This window comes from Brachycentrus maculatus, unplaced genomic scaffold (assembly GCF_059751285.1).
Source record: "Brachycentrus maculatus isolate JH-2025_06_01 unplaced genomic scaffold, ASM5975128v1 h1tg000054l, whole genome shotgun sequence".
In the NCBI taxonomy this organism is placed as follows: Eukaryota; Metazoa; Arthropoda; class Insecta; order Trichoptera; family Brachycentridae; genus Brachycentrus; species Brachycentrus maculatus.
Window position 1 is genome coordinate 445,747 of NW_028280808.1, and position 13,962 is coordinate 459,708.

General features: G+C 31.5%; 1 protein-coding gene across 4 annotated transcripts in view; it reads right to left on the reverse strand.

Moving 5' to 3' along the window:
- kkv (hyaluronan synthase-like protein kkv) overlaps nt 1-9,879 on the reverse strand; it is a 68,801-nt gene extending 58,922 nt beyond the window's left edge. For all 4 annotated transcript variants that reach the window (XM_088277998.1, XM_088277996.1, XM_088277997.1 and 1 more), the window contains exon 1: nt 9,490-9,879. The gene's annotated coding sequence lies outside the window, so the exon portion shown is untranslated. The remainder of the gene's footprint in view (nt 1-9,489) is intronic.
- Nucleotides 9,880-13,962: the final 4,083 nt, after the last annotated feature.

Consider the following 13,962-nt stretch of genomic DNA (forward strand, 5'->3'; position numbering starts at 1 on the left):
TCAGCCAGTCACTGCTGTCGTTGCATGGTCGTTAGCGGTCTTCTGGAGCGCCGGAATCCTTGGGGTTAAAGGAAGAGACATGAAGGATTAATCCTCTCATGTGGTGTTCTTAGAACAATTCTAATTTTAAGACTTTTAATATGAGGAGTTGCTGGATTATTCTCCTCACATCCTCATTCCTGACAAAGTCATACCACCTTACACCCAATATTCGCCTCAGGCACCTATTTCCAAAACTTTCGAGTCAGAGAAATAGCTATAAAAAGTACAATTCTTGACCTGTATTATTAGTCTGTTTTTGAATGGTTAGATGAAAATGATTGGTTCTTAACGATGATTCAATGCAACTTTAAGATGCAAGTTGTTTGATGGATATATTCAAGTACTTTTGATATTATGTGGTACAAAATTATATTTAAACTTATACATTCTGATTCACAAAAATAATGTAGAGATAAGCTTAAATTCGTAACGTAATTACGACAAAATCGAATATTTTACACCTGCGATGGAAAACGTTAATTCTAAATAAGCGTCATCAACGTGAACTGCCAAAATGTCATTGTTTAACGTTTAAATGGTTCCCGTGACCATTTCGCGATTTATTTTCGTCTTCCCGCACCTCGTTCGACCTTAAAATTTAGAATTTCACAGCCAGGCACCTTCCTAGTTCATCTTGCAATTAAACTTTAGAATATCAGAAAACAATGAAGCCGAAAATGGCAGACCTTGAAGCATTCCGTTTAGGAGAATTAATTCAATTCAATATCCTCCGCTATACGGAATCAAAGATTTATAACCGCATTCTAGGCGATTCGATAGATTGCACTGATCACCTTGCTTTCGCTCAAGAAACGATCAAGATAAGCCTGCATTTATACGAAACAATACTGCTCTACTTAAACATGAATTAATGAATAAAAAATGTATTAACGTATTTATCATCATTTTTAAAGTAGTAAAACCAATTAAATTTCAAAAGTTAGCGTATCTTCTTCTATTTTTGTCTTTTATTCAATGCTTTGCAATTGATGCGTTTTTTTCCATATTTGTCCGCCTCCGTAATGTAATAGTTAAAACAGTGTTCCGCAAACTTTTTCTATTCAAGGTACACCCTGCCAAATTAAGAAATTTCAGAGGTGCATATTAACCAAATTATGGTAATATATTTAACATAACTAACTAACTAACTAACTATCACGCCGCTTCCCCGCAGGAGTAGGCAGAGATAAAAGAGCGCCACACCACTCTGTCCTTGCAAACATTCTTCGCCTCTTCCACGTTCATGCATCTCCTCATACATACCCGCCGATTGTTACGACTCCTAACCTGACCACTTTCAAATATTTGGCATACCTGATCGTGCCAAGTTTTTCTCGGTCTTCCTCTGCATCTTTTCCCGCTAACATTCGCCTCATAAATTTGTTTTACCGTTCTTTCCTCACTCATTCGTTCTACGTGTCCAAACCATCTCAACACACCTTTCTTAATTTTATCGATAATGCTTATCTCAGATTTGCATTCCTTCCTTATTTCACTATTCGTACATCTATCATACATCGTTTTGTCGCACATTCTTCTGAGAGGTCGCATTTCGACTGCATTCAGTCTACTTTCATCCTTCTTTTGCCAACTCCATGTTTCACTTCCATACATTAGAGTATTATATTTAACATATTATGTTTAATGCAAAATATGAGCACAGGCAATCAAAATTTGGAGCAATTGTGTTATTTTTACAAAACTAGACGTTTTTTCCGCGGCACACTAACTAATCACCACGGTACACAGTGTGCCACGGCACACACTTTGCAGAAAAATGGGTTAGAGCACTTGGTTACGATTCTGAGGGGGGATCAAAATATTTATGTTTTTTTTCACTCTATCATCATAATTTATATAATTTTGTACTATGATTAAAGAAAACACTTGTTTTTTACCACTTGAGTTTTATTATAGACTACATGTTTCAGAAGTTAAACTTCCATCATTCAGGTCTGTATAATAATTATAGTTATTATACAGACCTGAATGATGGAAGTTTAACTTCTGAAACACGTAGTCTATAATAAAACTCAAGTGGTAAAAAACAAGTGTTTTCTTTAATCATTGTAACATGTCTTACCACAAAGTTAATGCCGAAACAATAAATAAAATAATTTTGTACTTGTACCCGAATCGCAAAACTGATCACCATATCGTCATCTTAATAACGAGTAACATAACACTGAGTCGAAGCGATGCAGTACCCTTTGCACCATTTGGTGTGGATAAGGGTTAGAAAAAAAGAATATTTTGTGATGATATAAATAGCGCCATTTTTTACAAAATATTATCTTACGGGCGATTCATATTTCTCTTATTTTCTATACCTAAATGTTATGTCACATTTACAAATTCCTTTAAAGATAATTTTTTAATTTTAAGATCATAATTAGTTATGGCGTTTTTGTCATTATGGCAGGGTCTATTTACAGACGTCAAAACGGAACATGTGTACCTGGAAATTTGTATTGTTTGCCTGCAAAAGCAGGTTTCGAATATGATCATAATTTCATTACGAAATGCCAATGTTGCTACCTCGGGGCTAGCTTTTAATGAACTAACGCTCCACGCAATCGCGTCATCGCCAAGGCGGACCGGCTAATGACGCGGCACCTTGGACGAACCCGAGTAAAAAAGCTGCCGAAAACCGAACTTTCCTATGAAAGTTTCATGTATTATAATCGCTTTCTTGCTCATTCACCTCTCGAAACGGTGAATCTTCAGACCTTTAAGAGTAAACCAGATAGAATCATGCTTACCCAATAGTGTATATGTTATGTATTAAAATATAGCTACTTACTAGATTTGTGTTAATTAAAATATTATGCAAATGTAAAAGAAGGTCATTTTAACCCATGTGCTTTAACTTTTTTTATAAAAATAAAATACATCAAATAAATTTGAAAACCATTTATTGTAGTTAAATCATAACTATATACTTGTTATTTTATTACATTAAATAACGTTTCATAAACCAGTATTTGTAACGTAAGAAAAATAACAATTAGTAAATAAATATTTTTAATAACATATATTTTTTTTTAATACATAACATTTTCTATAAAATTAATTTTAAAATGAAGTCTTCAGAAGTATGTACCTTTTCATTTCAGTAAAGTTTTGAACCCGTTTTCTTTTGTCGTTTCTCCTATTAGTAAAATGTCGCATTTGGTTGCTGTGGTGTTAAATTGGTCGTAAAGTAGACGAGATTAGGCAGGATGATCTACTACTACTGACCCTTATCTACAATCCAATGGATGCTATATTTATTTGATATTTTATTATATGAAGTTAAACTGATCAGTTCCACGCATCAAATACCAGCCTGGTGTTATATCCAATAAATTTTACAGTTAAAACAGTCATATTTATTTTGACATGATATTGAAATAATATTATATCAGAAAAAAAACTTGAGACATTTGCAAACACATAAAAATATAATATTACTCATCGTATATTATTTCGAGAAATAAAAATACTTTGTGTTCTGATCCACTCACATTTTTATTTAACCTCATCGTACTGTAATTTTACTCATCGTAACTGTAATTCATTCGCTTTTGGACTTAGACATCAAAATTTCACATTTCACTCAATAAAATACAGTTATTTAAATCGTACATAAATAAAATATAATGAACAAAGAATAGTAAAACGAATTTATGAATCAAATGTGGTTGGCAGTAGAAGCAGAGGAAGACCGCGGAAAACTTGGCGTATGATCAAGTATTTGAAATACTCGAAAGTGGTCAGATCAGGAGTCGGAATAATCGGTGGGTATGTATGAGGAGATGTAGAAGATGGATAGATATTTTCATCTACATCGACGATTTTAACGACAGATTGGTGTGGCGTTCTACTCTCGTTGCCTACATTTATATATATATATATATATATATATATATATATATATATATATATATATATATATATATATATATATATATATATATATATTTATATATATATATATGTATTTATATATATATATATATATATATATATATATATATATATATATATATATATACATATATATATATATATATATATATATATATATATATATATATATATATATATATATATATATATATATATATATATATATATATATATATATATATATATATATATAAATATATATAAAAATATATAAACATATTTAAGTATATATGTGTGTGTGTAATATTTGGTTGAGATTGTTGTATGCCTTCAAAGAACAAAAAAAAGCTAATGAGTTTCTAATAATAAAACTAAATGTATGTCGTTTGCGTATTATGTTAATAGGTACTTACCTACCTCGTGAAAGTAGAAACAACAATATTTTACATTATAATTCATCAATAATCTTTTGAAAACACAATTCTAAATGGTCCGCTGATAGCTTTTTCTGAATAATTAAAAATCTCACGTTTTTTCAAACAATGATACTATGTTAGGCAATGAAAACCCTGAGAAAGTTGGCTTTCTCGATTACAAATCGATTTTTACTTGTTATAAACTAACGACTCGCTATTGCGTTCGCAAGAAGTTTTATTGGAGCAGTGAAAACAGACATATTGTTAGTAATTTTTCACGCCTGGATGAATTTGAACCTGTTTCAACCATGACCTAAACCCGCATGCATAAATCATAAAAAAATGCTCATTGCAAATCAAAGGACAGTTACCTAAGTACGTTATTAATTTTTGAATAATTCATGATTTGATAATTGATATTGTTATGTCTTTTCTCAGTGTCTTGATCAAGGTATTCAACGTTTTTTTTTGGATTTCTTTGTTGCTATTTAAATGCATACTATTAATTTTAATGAATTTGAACGATATTGGGTTGGGTCACTCTTATAAATACATCATAGAAAATAATCCGAGCGAGTGTATGCTAGACCCTCAAGGTGATTTTTCTTGAGCATCTGGTAGGATTAAAAAAAAATTGAAACGTTGATTATCGATGTTCAAAATATTTATTTGTATGTATTAATATGTGCTCATGTAGTTATGCATATAATAATTGTACTAACCTATCGAGTATAATGAAAAGGTTGTACCCTGCAGAGTGAGTTTTTTTGCAAAAAAAAATTAAAAACTAAATTTTTGTACTTTGTATTCGACATAGACGAAAAAGAATATAGAAATCTGGGTATTTACAGGGCGTATGACCTGTCATAGATTGGTTTAGTGATCACTTTACACACGTGCAGCATTCACCATTCTACCCATGGTTGACAGCCACACTATTCAAATTTCCGGAACGCATTTGAATCGAATAAGTGAAGAAAGAATATGAAACAAATTTATGAGGCGAATTTGGTGGATAATATAAGATCGAGAAAAACTTAGAATGATCAAATATTTCAAATACTTGAAACTGGTCCAGATTCGGTATAATCGGTGGGTATGAATTAATGTGGAAGAAGCGACGATTGTTTGCAAAGAAAGATCGGTGTGGCGTTCTATTCTCTCTGCCTAGCCCTGCGGTGAAACGATGTGATAGTTAGTTAGTTAAATAGTTGGAATCTATAATTTATCATGACCACATTTTATGTACGAGTATATAGTTATAATTCATATGATTCAGGTTATTAATTTAGTATTTCCCATTTCGCTCACTCCTTTCAAGAACGTCAAAAATAAAAAAAACTAGATTTTTCAGAAGAACGTTTTTAAAGTTTAAAAATATAATACAATGTATCAAAAATAAATATCAAGCCACTTATTGAACTATTACTGTGCAACAAATCTTTTTAGATAAAACCTGAAGGTTTTTTCTCCATTTGAAAAAAATTAAGTATGTTTAAAAAAAATAGTAAAACAATACCTTTTCTTCAAAATGCAAAAACAACACTTTCTGCTCTGTAGCGGGTAAATATAAAGTTAAAAATATGCCTCTTTTGCTTGGATATAGTACATTTTCTGGGTATTCCGAAAACTTGATTAAAACTGATTTATGACGTTGTTGAAAGGAGTGAGCGATTTGTTGTGTGTAAAATTTATTACTGTCAATATTGAACTATAATATAATTACTACAAGATACTATCGTCACAGTAATATTTTGCCTGCCTCATTATTTCTATGCGGATTCTAAAACCACGTAAAATGCCTAAAGATACTCATTACCAAGTCAATAAAATTTCCAATGCTCATGATTCCAATGATCCAAGATAAAAAATGACTACTAATGCTTTCAAAGTCCCTATCACTCTCAGCGGGGCATGTTATCCTCTGTACTGTTAAAAAGTAGCGTTTTTTTATCATATCATATGAATGTGTATTGTATTATGCATTTTTATCGATTTTTGCGCGGTATGATCAATAATCCTGAAATTATCCGGAGCATTGGTCTATATGATCCTGATAGTTACCTAAAACAGCGTCGGCAAGGATTGTTTCACATTCCTATATATATAGGACCAACCTGCCGGTGGTTATGCCTGTGGAAAGAACTACCGCTATGCGAACAATATTAGGCTGGATAATATAATAATATATCTTTTCCATACGTCTGAAGGGGTATTCCGAAGCGGGATTCTTCTACATCTTTAACAAGAGTATTCTTGCTTATTTTTTATTTTTTGTTCATGTATACGTTTTAAATTTTAGTTTGTAATGAGTATGTTAATTAAAAATAATTCAATTGAATTGAATTACCTGCAATTCAGATATCAGTAGTTAGCTTTCTTAGACGTTGAGAGGCCGAAAGCGTAAAAAAATTCGGTGACTATAAACCGGAGCAAAAACTAGTAGGTACTCGATGGTCGCCGTCATTTTTCATCGAGTTTCAACGTGCGGATATGTCTGCTTTGCGTCTCCAAAGGTTACAAAAAGTCATTTGAGAGTCTGGAGCTAGCTTACTCACGCCAAGGCTAACTTTCAGTGGGTGAAGGCATTGTCGAACTCTCTAGAATGCAGAATATATCTTATTCAAAGGATATCGAAACTGCGTGAGTCACCGAGGAAGGCTTTTGCAAACTGCTGTCAAAAAAGCTATTTATATTTGATTACCTCTACGGCCGCAAGTAGGTAACACCTTGATTACCTGACCTTTTTGGTGTGTGCCGTTCTAAATGCCACGAACGTGATAACATGCCAATTATGTGAAATATTATGCCGCATTACAAACGAGACCGTCTACTACCTGAATTTTCAAATTCTTTTTGTGTACGGAAAATGTAATTCATGCGAATTCGCCAGTCCAGCACGTAAAATACGTTTGTAGGTTTTTCTTTAAAATATATGTACATAGATATCGAGTATATTATTAGGAGTTTCAACAAGTATTGCAACTGGCTATATTATACCCCTTAAAATGCAATAACAAAATTCAATAAGGATAAGTGTTTTTTCTTAAGTCTACCAATAATAATTAAAGAATTGTAAAAAAACTTTGCAAAAATAAATTGAAAAGAGACATATACGTTATGGAATTATCGATGTAATTATTGAAATGTTTTGAATTCAAGTAACGAAATGATATCAACAGTTGTGTTCGTAATCAAAATATTATCAATTAAATTAATGTAATAATCAACCATCCTTTGTGGGTTAAAACTTCTTCAATCTTATGAAAAGTTTTTTTGATTAAGGTGTAAATATGTATATATCCTTTCAGAGTTTTTTTGTTGCGCCAAATTCTTCTTTTGTGTTTTTTTTTATTACAAGGATATTTATTAAATGTTTAGATGTGCTACATAACTTTTCTTACTTCAATATACTTTTAGTTTTTTTTATGCTTGTCTAACTTACAATTAATTTATGCAGTAGTAAATTTATGTTTTTTAATGTATTTATTACACACTGTAATTCATATTATTAAATTTAATTTAATTAGCCTGACAATTTAACGAATCTTCATATATATATATATATATATATATATATATATATATATATATATATATATATATATATATATATATATATATATATATATATATATATATATATATATATATATATATATATATATATATATATATATATATATATATATATATATATATATATATATATATATATATATATATAAATATATACATATATAAATGTGTGTGTGTGAATTAAGGTTATGCCATTATTTTGATACCAAAGTAGGTTAAAAATCGGACTAAATGCGGTCTTACTCCACGTCAATCAATGTATACTTGTACCTGATAGTCATAGTATCTACATAAAACTTCCAAGTACAAAATTGTGAAAATTGGACTGATTGAAGTGCGGTTTTAGAAAACCGGATAATTACTTATTTCCAGAAGGCTAGATGTTGAGATTTCACTTAACATTGTAGTAGATATGTATCAAGTATCTCCCCTCCAATGGCCAATCGGAAAACATTGCCCAACAATTATTTATTTACAGTTTTTGAGGCGTATTTTACTTACGTATAGTTTACGTATAGTTTAATGTAATAACGTAATCATGTAAATGATACTAGACTGCACATATCGCTCACTTCTTTCAACAACGTCAAATATCAAAAATCGACAATTTTCAGTTGTGCATGTTTTCAGAATGCCCAGAAAATGAACTATATCCCAGCAAAAGCGGCATATTTTTAACTCAACATTTACCCGCTACAGGACAGAAAGTGTTGTTTTTGCATTTTAAAGAATAGGTGTTGTTTAATTATTTTTTTAAATATACTAAATATTTTTCAAATGAAGATAAAACATTCAGGTTTTACCTAAAAAGATCTGTTGCACAGTAAAAAAGTTCATTAAGTGGCTTGATATTTATTTTTAAAACATTTTATTATATTTCTAAAATTTAAAAACGATCTTCTGAAAAATCTTTTTTTTTTTATAAATGACGTTGTTGAAAGGAGTGAGCGATATAATAATTGATGACTTCAGTGTTATTTAAACTGGGATCTGGAGTAATTTTGAAGGGTTGAAGGGTTTTAAAGGGGAAAAAATAACATTCTAACTAGAGGTTTTAACTTAAGTAATCTAAAAATAAAAATAAACTGTCATGTACATAAAAGTATAACTATATAATAAACTTACATTGCGTGTTTTTTATCAAATAATAGAAATTTTCTTCATCAACTAGTGAAATAAACATCAAAAATATTTCTCTGAAACATATTAAAAGAAACATTATTGATGTCTATTTCATTAAGCATTACATTGCACATATCGCAGGCTCGATTTGAAAATGAATTTCGGTAGGACTTGATGTGCATTTTATGGATTTTAAATAATTTTTAAAATCCCTAAAATGCCTAAAATGCCTTATTTCACAATAAAAGGTTTTTGTTTGTTTCTTGTTGCCTTGATTATGTCACTTACTATTGACACTTTTCAGAGATTCTACTTTTATGCTAATGACGGCATTTTAAACTACCCTAATAATGTTTTTGTTTATGTTTTTTCGTGTTGTCTATGTCAACATCGACCAATTTAGTTTCCGGCTACCAAATTTGAAAGTTAAATTCCTCACCGCTGCAGTGTTTATTCCGACACTTGCTCCGGCGTTTCGGCACCGATCAGCCGTCGATTGTATCCAATCTGTCCCGCGGTTGAAGAAATCGCGCGTAGACTTTCACCTGCTGCGTTCTCACTTCAATAAACTACTGATATACTTTTCGCCGGACCCACTTACGGCTAGATCCACTGAAAGTCGCACACAATAACAGAACTAAACTTTGTACCGCATTTTCGGGGTAACTTAACAGGGAAGGGGGCGGGGCTCACGCGGCGGGAAACTTGTCGTGGTTCGAGAACATTATTTTTTTATTCGATCAAAGGGGGTCGTGTTTCCAGCCAGATGTTTTCGCGGGAAGTCGGGACGGTAGCGCGGTGCGCGCGCCGCGGAGTTTGTTTAGCGACTGGCAACTTCGACAGAGTTGGGCGGGAATCTCGCGGCTGCCAATTTCAAAACGCGAATCGAAAGCTCCGTCTCTTTCGCTCTTGCGTGGACACAGCCTCTAAGTTACGCGATTGTTTCGAATTATGTGTAATACGTATACATTCGACATTCCTATTCGCATATTTTACGCTAGGCAATACTATAACAATTTAGGTTTTCCTTCCTAGAGCTTTTTTGAAGAAATTGAAAATGATATTTGTGAAATCATATTTGTATTATCCGCCTAATACAAATAATAACAATATTAATAAAACCCTTATCCGCACCCCAATGGTGCATAGGGCACTGCTTCATATAAACGCAGTGTTATCTCGATCGTTTACACATGAAGGAAAGGTGATCAGCCCTCCGCTTCAGGTACCAGTCCAGGGTAATATTGAATAAATATTGCAGTGAAAAAATCACTTATATTTATTTGACCTCCCCTGGGAATCGAACCCGGGACCTCCAGAACGGTAGCCGAGCGTGCTGACCATTACACTACAGAGGCGGACATACAAAAACGATATACAAATATATATCGCCGTGGTGTAATGGTATTAGCGTGTTTACCTACCATGCTGAAGGTCCCGGGTTCGATACTTAGAAGGGGAGGATATAAATATTAGTGAATTTACACTCTAATATTTATTTAATATTACCCTGGACTGGTCCCGGAAGCGCAGGAGTGATCACCTTGCCTTCATGTAAGTAACGATCTCGATAATACTGCGTCTATACGACGCAGTGCCCTATTCACCTATGCAAGTCTGGGTATTTACGGGGCTTATGACTTGTCATAGGGTGGTTAAGTGATCACTTTACACACGGACAACTAAACCAACCAGACTCTAAGTCATCCCGCTTTTTTCGCTCGAAATTTCAAATTAATAAGATTTATAAGGTAAAATTCACGAAAGCATAAACCTTTAATTTGTCTAACTAATGTCTTAAATTAATTAAAGACCAGGCGTAATTATTTTATTGTAAAACTTTTATAATGTAAATTGTTATTGTATCTATTGTACCTATGTAATGTATAAAATATAGTTATTAAAAAAAAGTATTAACATGTAAGTATTTCGGCTCAACACAGGCTATGCTTAAAGAGGCGTAATACAGATAATTAAAAAAATATTTAAAAAAGGTAAAAAAAAAACAAATAAACCATCCTTCGTTAAGAAGAAAACTAACTTAAAGTACACATTGAATAAAATGATATACAAAAAAAATATATAAAAAAAACATGTATTGAATATTTGAAAAGATAAGAAAGCAAAAAAAAATAATGCAGCCTGAATGCAGTTGAAATGCGTTCTCTCAGACGAATGTGCGACAAAATGTTATATAAGGAAATAATGGAAGGCTGAGATAAGCATTATCGATAAAATTAAGAATCGTGTTTGAGATGGTTGGAGCGTGTGAATCGAATTAGTGAAAAAAGAATAGTCAAATGAAGAGGCGAATGTGGTTGGTAATAAAAACAGAGGAAGATCGAGAAAAACTTGGCATGATCAAGCATTTAAAACATTTGAAAGTGGTCAGGTCAGGAAGCGAAATGATCGGCGTGTATGTATGAGGAAATGCATAAATGTGGAAGGGGCGAAGATTGTTTACAAAGACAGATTGGTGTAGCGTTCTAATCTCTCTGCTTACCCCTGGGGAGAAGTGACGTGCTGGTAAGTTTGGTTTAGTTTTTTAAAAAATGTATTTAATCTTTTTGATCACACTATGATAAAACTTGTCACAAGAATAACAAATCGTGAGCTATCATCGCAACGCATTTCCATCCTTGTGATAATGTTGAATACATCGCACTTCTCTCCGTAGAGATGCTGTCAACAGTCGGCATTCACGTGTCTTGTGAATTAAGATTTGTGTTTAGAAAGTGAGGCTCGTGTGAAGCACTTCGCTATTGAAACACAGAGATCAGGGTTGACAAAAATAAAGCGTCTTTATTTTATAAAAATTATTACATTTGAGAAGAATTATGTATAGATTTCTAAAGTGTAATTCACGTAAAATTAAATAATATTGTTTTACTCTGTTACGCATATTGCCGAACCTCAGGAGCTAACACACTAACTTGTCCAGCTCCAATACCTCGTTTCATATAAAGAAAAACTTAAAATATAACTTTAAAAATAATAATAAATTGTGCTTAAATGTACTATTCACAGTTTGTATTATTTTATTAAAATTTGCATTCAAACTATTGACAATCATAAATAAAACACAATTTTCGATTAATTATTTTTATTGGCAGTTAGGTACTTTAATTAATTAGTATCTTACGATGAAAATTTGTAATGTAGTGAGTGTCACAAAAGATAATTATAAGTAATTTAAAAGAATTCTTATTACTTATATCGTAAAAATTATAATATAACAGTTTAAGTTAAATAATATTTATTTAAAAAATATATTTGCATAAACTACATATTTTATTTATTGTTTCGGCATTAACTCTGTGGTAAGACATGTTACAATGATTAAAGAAAACACTTCGTTTTTTACCACTTGAGTTTTATTATAGAGTTTTGTTATTATACAGACCTGAATGATGGAAGTTTAACTTCTGAAACATGTAGTCTATAATAAAACTCAAGTGGTAAAAAACGAAGTGTTTTCTTTAATCATTGTTTAAACTACAGTTGAAAAATCATTTTTTTCATCAAATCCATTTTTACATCCTTTTTTCATATATATTTTTGTCTACATATGACATCTTCACATTATGTGCATCGTATTTATGAAACATCAAATTAAAAAAGGCAATCTACTTATGTTTTTTTTAAAACTATGAACACATTTTTATCTAAATGGACATGGTATTAAAAACCTCAACGTTTATTCTCCCAGAAAAAAATCGCAGTTCCGTTAAGAAAGTGATTCATTTTTAGAATGTATAAAATTATATAGGTAATTTCTTAAAATATTCCAGCTGTTTTTATGCTATTGATGTTGATTTTTTTGTAAATTAAAAGCATTATTAACTTTGTGTTATGGTAATATAACAGTCTCCTTATCATTCATCGTTCACTTTTTGTAAAACTACTTTTAAAAAAACACACTACTTCTGTATATTTTTTGGTAGTTTGTTCAACCCTGTCAAGGCGGCTCACGAGACAGACAATGATGGAGATATCCGATTGGCTATAAGGTTGTGACGTAACGGCTCCCACGAATCGGCTGCCATTTTTCGTAAGTCCACAGGACAGGACCTCGGAAACGTGACCCAGGGGCGGGAAACTGAAATCAAATTAAATTAATGTCAGTCATTTTTAAACAATATATCGAAGTCGTACAGGAGAAAGTGACCAACTAACAAAACGTAAAATGTTCAGGAGGGCCATTTAAGACACATTTGCTTGGCAAGAAAATAAACGTCATTTTTAACAAGTCATTATATTATACTAAAAATCCTATATTATACTAAAAATCCAAGTTTAAAATCCTTTGAGATTTTTTTCAGGGTAATATTAAGCTAGTAAGATATCAAATAGTCAATGATCACGTTTTTGTTAAAAAATACACTTGGTCACTTTCTCCTTTATGACTACAATATAGGTCTCGACAGCATGATTCATTTATGTTGCAAAACATACGTTATTTAAATGAAAATATACAATAATTTTGAAGATGATGAAATACAAATAAAAAAAAATCTATTACCTTGTGTGACTATTTCCATTTAAAATAAATAAATATTCAGTGTAAGCCTGCCAGCATAAGAGGTAAGTCTCTTTTTTTGGAGAGCTACAGCGTAAATAGAATATAAAATTGGCGGGTTTGTATGAAGAAATGAATCAATATGGAAGAGGAGAAAAATGTTTGCAGACAGTCTGGTGTGGCGTTCTATTCCCTCTGCTTATCCCTGCGGGAAAGCGCCGTGATGGTTAGTAGTAGTGGTATGTATTCTTCATAAAAAGTGTAATAATTTTTTTAACAATATTAGAACATTTTTTTTTAAATCAGTCGAAATTTATAATTTTCAAATATAGATCAGTTAAATAATTTATTCAAAAATCGTGGATTAAAAATTGTTATGATTATGTTATTTTG